Source organism: Gekko japonicus, unplaced genomic scaffold (genome assembly GCF_001447785.1).
Source record: "Gekko japonicus isolate JY-2015 unplaced genomic scaffold, Gekko_japonicus_V1.1 scaffold4, whole genome shotgun sequence".
NCBI lineage: Eukaryota > Metazoa > Chordata > Lepidosauria > Squamata > Gekkonidae > Gekko > Gekko japonicus.
This window is the reverse complement of record NW_015165234.1, coordinates 1,550,586-1,561,941: the sequence shown is the minus strand read 5'-3', so window position 1 is coordinate 1,561,941 and position 11,356 is coordinate 1,550,586. Positions and strand designations below refer to the sequence as shown.

Genomic DNA, 11,356 nt, shown 5'->3' with positions numbered 1-11,356 from the left:
GTGTGGCCTTATGACACACTTCCGGTGATGTCAGGGGGTGTGGCATATGCTAATGAGTTATGCTAATGAGTTTCCCTAGCTCTTTTTCTACGAAACGACCCCTGGATTTCACATGAGACATGATCATTTGTACCATGAAATGGTCATACATTGATTTCTGCTGAAGTGTGTGTGTGCGGGGGGAATGATAGTGGAGCAAATCAGATAACTGGATGTGGGGAAGATTCTTGATGCTGTGCCTGGCTTCATCTTATGGTGTTGACAAATTGTGCGGCCTCAAGTGCAGACAGATTCTAAAAGATGTTGTAGCACTTTGAAGTTCATGGTGCACTTGCATCAGGGGTACATCTGAAAGACAAGACCTTAAAGTAATACATTGGTTTGACATGAAGGAAATGATCAGCAAACTACTGCATTATTTGCACTTGTTAGGAAATCTATTGTTCTTATGATGGCAAGTTTTTGCTAGAAAGAGTGCATGCATCAGGGAAGATAGGCAGGCAGACTTGGTTACAGCTCAATACTTAGGCTTGTTTAATCTGAGGAATGCTGCTTCTCTCCCCACAAATCATATGTGTCCATTTCATTTGCCTTGTCAGTAACCACTTCTGCACTGTTATTTTTGTCACTGTGTGTCCCTTTTGCTTCAGAATGTCCCCCCCCCAATGTGGAAAAGGGGGGGGACCCAAAGCAATAGGGACAAATGAGTGACAAACATGACAGTGCAGAAGTAGCCAAAGACAAAACAAGTTTTGAGAGGGAGGATTTTGATTAGACAGAGGCAGGAAGGGAAAAGGTTAAATGAGCCAGTTTGGTGCAGTGGTTAGGAGCGTGGACTCTAATGTGGGAGAATTGGGTTTGATTCCTCACTCCTCAAATGCAGCTGCTGGTGTGACCTTGGGTCAGTCATATGTTCTTTCAGAGCTGTTCTCTCAGTTCTCGAGTGAGCTCTCTCAGCCCCACCTATCTCACCAGTTGTCTGTTGTGGGGAGGGGAAGGGAAAGGGGTTGTAAGCCACTCTGAGACTCCTTCTGGTACTGAAGAGCAGGGTATAAATCCAATCCTCCTCCTCCTCCATTTTGTCTTATAATCCAGTATGGCCTTTATTGGATGTCTTAGTCTGTGTGAAGGATGACATCTGTCCAGCAGCCATGAACTGAGGCTCTACAAAAGGGAGTCTTCTCATGACCACCCAAACCTGGTGCAGAAAGACACAGGGGAAATTTTACCATTATGAATTTATTTTATCCAGTCCCGGAGCTGGAAAGGGCCAAGAGGCTGTCCAGCCCATGCTTCAAAGGAGGACCATCTACATGTGTAATTACACAGCTCAGTTCTTTCCATGTAGATCACAATGCGGAACAAAAGCAAGTACTGCACAGTGAGATGCCTTTTGAACGAAGAGATATCAAATATATTTGGGTTTAACAAGCTACAAATGGCTGTAACAAAGTAGTTTTTCTTTGCAATACATGGGTATTGTATTGCCGCTATGAGCACAATATATAACATTAATATCAACAGTCATAGTATGTATGTGACAAAAGTTTCTGTATATATACTGTACAAGAAGGCTCCCAAAGAAATAATACAATATGGTGGCTGGGGGTGTGTGTCTTAAAATGGGCTGTGTAATTCCTTGGTGGTTATGATAAGGCTGCTTCAGAAAATTAGCTGAAAGCCACATGCAACCTATGAGAAAAGAAAACCCAAATGAGATAGAATCCTAGAATTTGGCTCCGAGCTTACAAGTTGCCAGACTGTTTCTTTGAATGAAGCTACCATCTTTGGTTTTATTGCTGGTGCAGATACAAAAACAAACCAAGGGCTGTTCCACATGGCAATCTACAGAAAGATGTACTTCCCAGCTGAATTTTGAAGTTGCAGGCAATTTGGCAGTGTGCTCTGTATTTGCATTGCTTTTTATAAAGAGATAGATGTCCAAGCCTCCCTGTTTCCCACTGCTTTCTGCACTTATTGTGGCTGGCTTCTGCTCTCAGGCAGGAGATCAATCAGGAAGTTAACCAGGGGCCCAGATGCTGCTGCTGGAAAAACACATTCCATAGCTTGGCTTCTGCATCTTAGTTCTGCCAAGTTTTCCCCACAAATGGCTACAGTTTTTGGCTTTCCTGATGAAGTAGATTGAGGAGAGGTTAGGAGAGCATGCTCTACTCCACAACTACCAGAATAAGAACTGCCAAGTTTGTGCCCTTCCCTATACATGCATTCTTCTATTATTTTACTTGGAAACATTTCTCCTTTTGGACAATTAATCTGTTAACCTGGTGAGTATTGCTGTTCTGGAAAACTAAATTCTTAAATTAAGGCATCTACTATGATCCACCAGCTTCCACTTAAGCTGTGCAAAAACCATCCTGGCATTGTTCAAAGCTATGCTCCACCAGGTTGTGACAGATAGCTGAACTGCATTTGAATCCAAAATCAAAAAGTGGTCCAGAAAAGAGTTTTATTTTTTTCAGCAAACTAGAACTGAACCTGGAGCTAAAATCTTGCCTGGAACCCAATTTAAAAGTGAATCCTTGGGAAAAAATGCTGATTTGTTGTCCAAAGTTTGTGGTTCAGTAACCAGAAGTTCAGAGAACCCTTTAAGGGTGCTAGGAAATGGCATCTCTGATACAAGAAAGGGCAGCGTGAGCATCTCACTGGGAACAGGTTGAGAGAGAAAAGGGAGAGAAGAAAAAAGGATTGTGAGATTCTCCTGTCTCCCTTATTTTTTTGACACCAGTTACAAAGAAACTGTTTCTCTTAGATGAGAGCCACAACAGCACCAAAAGCTAACCTTAATAAGGTGTGGGTTAAGGAGAAATTTCTGAAGACTCAAGGCCAAACCGTGCACTGCATGAGAGTTCCAATATTAGAATTTCTAACAGGTTTTTAAGGACCCAGTTAGCACTCTCATAGAAAGATGCATATAATGAAAAGATTAAGTAGTATCTCCCCCCCAACAACTCATCCCTGATCTTTAGTGAATCATTGTGGGAAAGGGGAATTTCCTACCATGCCTCAGGAGTTTAAATAGCCCCCTCAGGTCATAATATTAGCCCAGTAGGGGGGTGGGGAGAGAAAGACACAAATATCATACTCGTACTTTTCTTTCCACAGAGGTGATGTTGGCTTCAGAAGGGCTATTTCAATCATGGAAGAGAGATGGAAAGATAAGGTTGAATACTCTCGCAGCAACTCATCCTCAGCCATCAAAGCAGACTCATGTGACTGCTAACCAGAAGTACAAAAGGTCTTAATAACTGAGCTCTCCCTACTCCATGGCAGTGATGGCTGTAAGGAAAGAACATGTCTTGGCCACCATCACATCTGCACAGTACAGACCTGCAGAACTGTCCCAGGCAGCCAGGGGGGCTATTGGGTTCTGGCTTACGGGAGGGAATTTACTGCTTTGCAGCCCACTGCGATCATTCTTCTGAACACTTTGCAAATAAAATCTCTCACACTCCTTCTAACTTGCACTCCACATCAGGAGACGATGCTGACTTGTCCAGTTGTGTGGGATACCTTTCAGCTGTTCAGTTTGAAGATGTGGACAGGATTCTTGGATGTTTAAGAACTATCACCTGCTTGTACAACACTTGCCTGTCCTGACTACTTAAATCTGCCAGGGGGCTGGCAGACTGGGTCCAGGAGATAGTAAATGCCTCCTTGAGAGAGAGGGTGGTCACTCCTGCCTTGAAGCAGACAGTCTGCACACAAAGAAACCTACTCTGGACCCAGGAGAGATGAATAACTACCTTCCAGTCTCAAATGTACCATTCTTTATCAAGATGATTGAATGAGTGGTGGCTGGTCAGCTTCAGGGATTCTGTAATGAAGTGGATTATTTGGATCCATTCCAATCTGGTTTCTGGCCTGGTTATGGGACTGAATTGGCCTTAGTCACCCTGGTAGATAACTTGCACCTTGTGATGGATGGAGGAATGAAACCCTGTCAATTCTCGTGGACCTCTCAGTGGTTTATTATTATTATCATCATCATCATCATCATCATCATCATCATCATCATCATCATCATCATCATCATAATTGATTATGGTATCCTTCTGGACCACCTTTTCAGGGTTGGGACTGGAAGGCATTGTTTTGCAGTGGTTTTGGTTCTACTTGAAGATAGGTTTCAGAGTGTGGTCTAAGGGACTGCTGATCAGCCTCTAGGTCTGGCTTATGGAGTCCAGCAAGATTCCATCTTGTCCCCCATGCTTTTTAACATCATGAAACTTCTGGGTGAGTTCATCTGGAGAATGGCCACCAATATGTACATGACATTCAGCTCTATCTTGCACTTCCAGGAAATCCAAGAGAAGCTACAGAATGGATGAGGGCTAATAAGCTATAATGGATGAGGGCTAATAAGCTATAATTTAACCCTGACAACATAGAGATGTGTCATGCCTGCCCCTGCTGATGTCATGCCTGCCTTTGCTGATGCCCCTGAACAGGCTCCTGAGGACCCTGAACAGGCTCCTGAGGACAGTACTGCAGCAGAAAGGCAAAGACTGGATCCTGTAGCTGAAAGCTATCTAAGTGGTGAGGAGGATAGAGCCTCCCAGGGAACACCTGCAAGGGATCAGTCTCTGCTGCAGCCCAGTAATTCATCATCAGACTCGCCTCCACCTGTAACAAGGCTCAGGAATGTAAGAAGACAACAGCTGAGAGAGCGAAGGCAGAATGCACACATGCGTGCCAGAAGATCTCTTAGCCCTGATTACTGACAGGATCCTGTCCTCACTCCTGGCTAGCTAATGAGTTGATTAGCTAGCACTGTATATATGCAAGTCTGTTGCCAGCAGTCATTTGTGCTGGCAACGTCGTTTGTTCAGGACCTGAATCCTTGCATCTCTGCTCCAGACCTTGTGGAATTCTTCTCGGCTTGATCCTCGGCTTTTGACCTTTGGCTTTGTTGACCCTGCGTTCATCTCTGACTCCTCTGGTATTGTTGTGATTGATGGACTTGAAACTTTGGTATGTCTGACCCTGCTTTTGGACTGTGATTTAAACCTGCTTGAACCTTGCTACCTGATTTGCCCGGCTTGACCTCGGACTGTTCCTGGACTTTTGCTTGCTTGTGTCACGCCCCCTGATCCTGCCGTGACAAGATGCTACTGGTGGTGGTGGTGGGGGAGGTTTGACCCAGAAATTAGAAAGTGTCTTGTTTTGGATGTGCCTGCACTCTTCTTATAGAAGCAGATTTGTAGCCTAGAGGTGTTTCTGGGGCCAGGAATCCTGTTGGATAAACACATGGCAGTGGTGACCAGGAGCACCTTTAATTAGCTTTGGCTAATGACCCAGCTGTTGCCCTTCCTACGCAAGAAAGATCTTGTCACTGCAATACATTCCTGGTAACATTTAAATCAGATTAGTGCAATGCACTCTACATAGGACTGCCCTTGAAGACTGTTTGGAAACAACAGTGGGTACAGAATGCTGTAGCCAGAATGTTGATTGGAGTGGGTCATATCACTCCAATTTTGTTCCACCTGCATTGGCTCCCAATTTGCTTCCAGGCCCAACTCAAAGTGCTTGTATTGTCTTTTCAAACCCTATGTGGTTTAGGCCAGCATACCTTAATGATCACCCAGTATCATATAAAACTACCTTGCCACTTTGGTTACCTGCAGAGACGGTGCTTACACCATCTGAGGCTAGATGGGCAGAAAGCTGAAAAACAGTCTTCTCAGTCATGGTGCCAAAACTTTGGAACTCTCTCCTGAGGGAGAATCATCTGTCTGTCTATCATTGTCTTCCACCGGGTGTGTGTTCGTGTGAAGACTTTTTGTTTTGTTTGGCATTCCCTCATTAACACTTATTAGCCCTCTTCCCTGTTTGTGTTTATATGTTTTCTTTAATTGTTTTAAATGGTTTATATATATTTGTATTTTAAACACTGTTTTAATGTAAAAAATGTTTTTAATGGCCCGATGTTTGCTGCCTTGGGGATCCTGTACTGGGTGGAAAGGCAGCACAGAAATATTATAAATAGGACTTCCGGTTTAAGTGTTTCGCCTCTCGGACGCGTCTCATCTCGCTCTGATGTGGACGCGCCGAGACCCAGCCAACAGGAGGGGTCCAAGTTCGTCCCAGGCCTCTGCAGGGTCTCTGTAGGAGACCCTCAGCCTGGGGAGCTAAGGAGAGCCTCTTCCAAGATGACAGCCAAGGAATTGAGGCTCACCTTATCCCCAAAAGGTACCGTCGCCACGGAGCCTATATGACACTTAGAGATGACTGCTGGAGCAAGCGACCATGATCAAAACTTTAAAATGCTTCCAAAAGATCTCCAGGTCTCCAAACTGTGAGTTAAGCAAAGCTTAGGTGAAAAAGCAAACTGACCTTGGTAGTAATTGGAAGCGCCTAAGTTTGAAGCGTGGAGGGAGAGGGACTAAGCACTCCCCCCCTTTTTGAAAAAGATTTAAAAGCGGTTTTAAATCGGAAATAAAAAGACTTAAAGCTAAAATAAGCGCATAAGAAGTTAAGCGAAGGCAAAAACTGCCAAAATATACAAAGTGGATTTAAATTGCATAACTTTTGTCTTGTTTTGGGAAACTTACTTCTTGTTGATATTATGGCTGGGAGAGGACGGAGGGTGCCGGAGAAAAAACTGGTGACCGGAAATAACATACCAACGACTCCTTCCCAGAACCAGGAAGTAACTACAGACTTTTCTTCACTGTTAGCAAATGCACTGCACCCCCTAATGGAACAGATGACTAACCTCAACACCAAACTGGACAGTGTTCAAAAACAACTGAATAAAATGGATAAAAGAACCTCAGTAACTGAAAAAAAATTGAAAAAAATGGAAAAACAGACTGAGAGTATGAATAAGAGTAGATGAAGCAGAGAAGGAAAGATCCTCCGATAAAATGCAATTAATACAGCTCCAGCTGGAAAGATCTACATATGTTCTACGCTTCCATGGGATCCCTGAAGAGAAGAACGAGGACTTAAAAGAACTTTTGGTGGAGGCTTTGGCCCCGTTAATGGATTACAAACAGGAAGACCTTGTGAAAGAGATGGATGTAGCCTACAGGAGCTACCCGGACTTTATAAAAAAGAATAAACTCCCAGGGGAAACCTACCTAAAATTCACGAAACGATCTACCAGAGAACTGGTGCTAAAATCTACAATGGGAAAATCTTTAAAAATTAAGAATGAAGAGATAAAAATACTAAAAGACATTCCCTTTGAAGTCAGAAAATGGAGGAAACTATACAGGATGCTTACTCTCACTCTACAAAAAAGGGAGTACCATATAGATGGTTATTCCTGGAAGGACTGAGTTTTAATTACTTGGATAAAAAATACAAAACTGACTCTGTTCCAAAAGCTGAAAAATTTATGGATCAAGTGTTTAATCCGAAATATAAAAAGAAAGAAAAGAACTCTAAACCGGATCAGGAGGAGGAAGAAGATGAAGAAGAAAAATCCTACTCACAGGATTCAAAAAGCACTACTTACACAATACCAGAAGCATCAGAATCGGAGAAAGGAGCAGCCGCCCCTAAACCCAAGAAAACGAAGAAACGCAGGAAGAAAAGACTCTAGAACAAGAATAATAGTTCTTAAAGGCAGAATTTGTGCTAAGCTATTAAATGCATACTCTTAAAGCAATACTACAATGAATTAAATTGTACACCAAACTTGAATTATTAGGTAAATAAGCCTTATTTTTAGCTAATAAGATCATGATATGTATTAGCTCTCCTTTCCCCAAACCAATAGATGATATAGTTTAGAATAGTGGTCTCCTTTCCCCACCAAGTAGTTTCTATGTACTAGTCTATCCTTTTCCCATTTCCCATAGTTATAGTGATAGGGCATAGTTTCCCTTCCCCTTTCAATCTTTAGTTGAAGTTTTTTGTAGTTTATAGAAAATACAAATAAAAAAATCCCCTTCGGGGGGCAAAAAAAGAAGAAGAAATATTATAAATAAATAAATAAGATGGTTATAGACGGTTGTCATTTTAATTGCTGCTGTTTTTTTCAAAGCATTTTGAAATCCAGTTTAGACTAAGGGCTGTGCTTTATTTATATGTTTATTTACCTTAGTCTCAGCCAGCTTTGGGAAAACAAATCTTCATATTTGAAAAAGCAGGACTTAACCGACACATCCTAGAATTCACATCAGTCTGTAGGGATCCCTCCAGCCCTGTCCTTGCTCCCATTTTGGCACCTGGTGGATCCACACATGGGATACATACCTAACTGATCAGGAAAGTGGTCATGGAAGATGTGCACTTTAGAAGATGACTGTACATCCCTTATAGATAACTCTCCAAAGGACGTATGAAATGGCAGAGAAATGTTGCAAGGCTGGGGGTGGGGGGGAAGCTTGCTTGGTGTTTGCCACTTCCTTTTTTTAAACTATGTGAAGTTCTCTCATGGGACGAAAGTAATCTGTCTTTTAGCAGATTAAAAATGGCATGGGTAAGGCTGAGAGATTATGCCACTTCTGACAAGTTATGTCATGTCACAGGTATTTGGCAAAAGGCTGTGTGGGATTTGTGCAACTGTGTTCAACATGGCAGTTCCAGAAATTTTAGAAAGCACAAGTATCGCATCTGCCTCGTAACAAAACCGTGTGTATTGAATGCTGAGAAATGGAACTTCACCACAACAAATACCATTCCAAACCAGAGGAAAAAAGGAAGAAGCGAATCTTATTGTCAGCATTTAAGTGCTCAGTTCTTTTTATTGGTTATCAGACATCTTGTTGCTGACATATTACAGATTGGGAAATTTAGTACCAAGTGTCAGAATCAATATAAAGTGAAGTCTCCTGCTCACCGGCTACAGGAGCTGTAGCTCTGTGGTTTATATATCAACCAACATTCTTTAAAATCTAGTAGACCCCTTTTATTATGAGGGTCTTGTTCATGTCTGGGCTTCCAGAACATTTTCTGAGTGAAATCTTCAGAACGTTCTCCTGTGCCACCCCCTGAAAAGGCACTGGCACAGGAACTTTTGGTTCATGGGAGCAGAACATTAGATAGGTTACTCTAAACCTTGATATTACAGCATGCCTGCTAAAGGACTGGTTCATGTGATTTAAGTTACATTCAGAGTTCCTGGTTTGGTTTGGGTTTTTTCAGTGCGTTACTCATTTGTGTCTTATTTGTGCCCCAGGACTGGCTTTCAGTACGTTACTCATTTGTGTCTTATTTGTGCCCCAGGACTGGCTTGATATACCTCTGGAAACTTCCCAACATTGTAGGGGAGAGAAAGTGTATGCCTGCAGTTCCTCAGGAGCAAAAAAAAGGAAACCCACAGGTCATATCAATTAACCCAGACTTTGTTACCATGGTCTGTAGTCCTTAAAATCCTTGCCCATGAAGGGAAGCACTTTACTGCACTTTTTGGAATGGGGATCAAATGGATCACAAAGAAAACACTCTGTGAGTTTTATTGAGAACAGCAGCAGCAGCAAAGAAAGAAAAAGCTTTACCTTATTAAGCAGTCTTCTTTGACAGTACTGCAGGAGATCTGCAGCAAAGACACCAGGGAGAAATTAATTAAAATTAAAGGGGGGGGGGAAGCCTGTGTCAATTTTGACTAATATTCTAATTTTACTCACTTTAATGCAAATGAGGTGGGGTAAAGAGACCCTAACAATTATGAAGTAAACACTGCACTTAACAAAGAAAAATTGCAAGTGGACATGAAACACAACAGTGCAATTGATGTCACTCAAGTGTAGGAAAATATTGAGTATGCTCTAGAGCTTTAGAAGTCCTCCTGCCAACTCCTCCAGATCAATGTGACCCCACAGACCAAAAAGCAATGTGGTACTCCCCCCCCCTTCAGAAGATTTTGTAGTGTGGTGTTTTGAATTTTAAGTTCTATAATCTAGAGCCTTTGTTTATTTAACACTTCTGCTTCTCATCAGTGGGAAGCAATAGTCTCTCATGTGCACCTCCTAACAATATTTGGAGATGTATTCTCTTAAATCTGTTTGGCACTACAACAATTAAGTAATATTGTTTTTCAAGGATTCGTGTTTGGTGCTGCGTTTCTACTTGCTCTGCAGCTGCATTGCCTGTCTCTTTCTTTGCTGCTGCTGCTTGTAAACTGAGCTTCTACCACTTAACTGTTCTGCACAAAGTCACAGCAAGAACTCACTGGAGAAGTCACAGTTAACCCCAAGTCATGTGATATTTCAGGCTAAGCTATCCAAGAACTCACTTCCTCGACAGCTCTGATTCAGGCTCCGAAAAATTTCCTGCAGAGTGAATCACACTTCCTTTTGGAAATGACAGGACTTCCTCGGCAAGTTGTTCCAACTTGCTGGCTTCTCATCTTTGGTGCTATCAGGAAAGGAATGAATTTCATGTTACATTTTTTCCATGGTCAGCTGGGAGATATATCCTTTTCAGAGAGCAAAGAGCCCCTGTGAGTCAAGGATGACAAACTGATAATTAGTACCAGGCATAAAACTAAATGACAAACAACAATTACCCAAAGCCCTTCCATGCTGGAGAATGAGTGTGTACTGGATAAATGCTTCTCTAGTCGCCTCAGTTCCAAAGAGTGAAACATTCAAGGGGGCCCTTTGGAGACTAAGCATAGCAACGGGTGACTCCTTAGATTGTTGTTTATCACAATTTTGAGCTTGAATCACACACAAAAAACCCAGTGTTGCTGGGCATTAAAAAAAAGATAGAGACATTCGTTTCAGAGTTCTCATCCATTAAAGAGCCTGTTTATTTCTAGAGAAACGGTCTGTGTATATTAATAATAAGAATTCTCTGTGCAAACAGAATCCAAACACCTTGGTTCCTGATGAAGGTACATACTTATTTTATCTTCTTCATATGGTGTATCAAATGATAAAATTGGAGAAAAATTAAAAGCTAGAGAGTATAGCATCTGTAATTATTCTGAAATATTATATTTTCCTGGGGAGGGCAGTGTTAAATTGTTTTATTGTACAAACTGTTCCATAGTTATTTGCAAAAGCAGCAACGTATGGGCACGTTTTGTGATTTGTGACACTTCCCCACCTCCTTAATTTAATGCCATTTTGTGAACACCAGGTATTTGGGATAAATATCTAGCCATATGGGGAATGGTCATTTACATTTCATGGGAATTTCAAGCATCCCTTTGAGTGTGTGTACAGAAAATATTTAACTCCTTCACTGTTATAGCTACTATCGTCCCTATTTAAATTAATTGTTGGAGTGTTTAGTGTATTTCGTGCTTCAGGATAAAAAAATAACACACACACACAGCAGCAGCTAAATACCTCTTTCCTGAAGATGTTGTTTTTTAACATACTAAAGAGAAGGAAATGGGAGTACAGTAAGTTTTTTAAAAAACAATGAATGT

General features: G+C 41.8%; 1 long non-coding RNA gene across 1 annotated transcript; it reads right to left on the bottom strand.

Moving 5' to 3' along the window:
- Nucleotides 1-90: 90 nt before the first annotated feature.
- LOC107109233 lies at nt 91-10,312 on the bottom strand. Its single transcript, XR_001482471.1, has 3 exons — nt 10,211-10,312; nt 9,474-9,511; nt 91-348 (listed from the first exon to the last, which is right to left on the bottom strand). It is a non-coding gene; the product is annotated as an uncharacterized LOC107109233 (long non-coding RNA).
- Between the last annotated feature and the right edge of the window lie 1,044 nt (nt 10,313-11,356).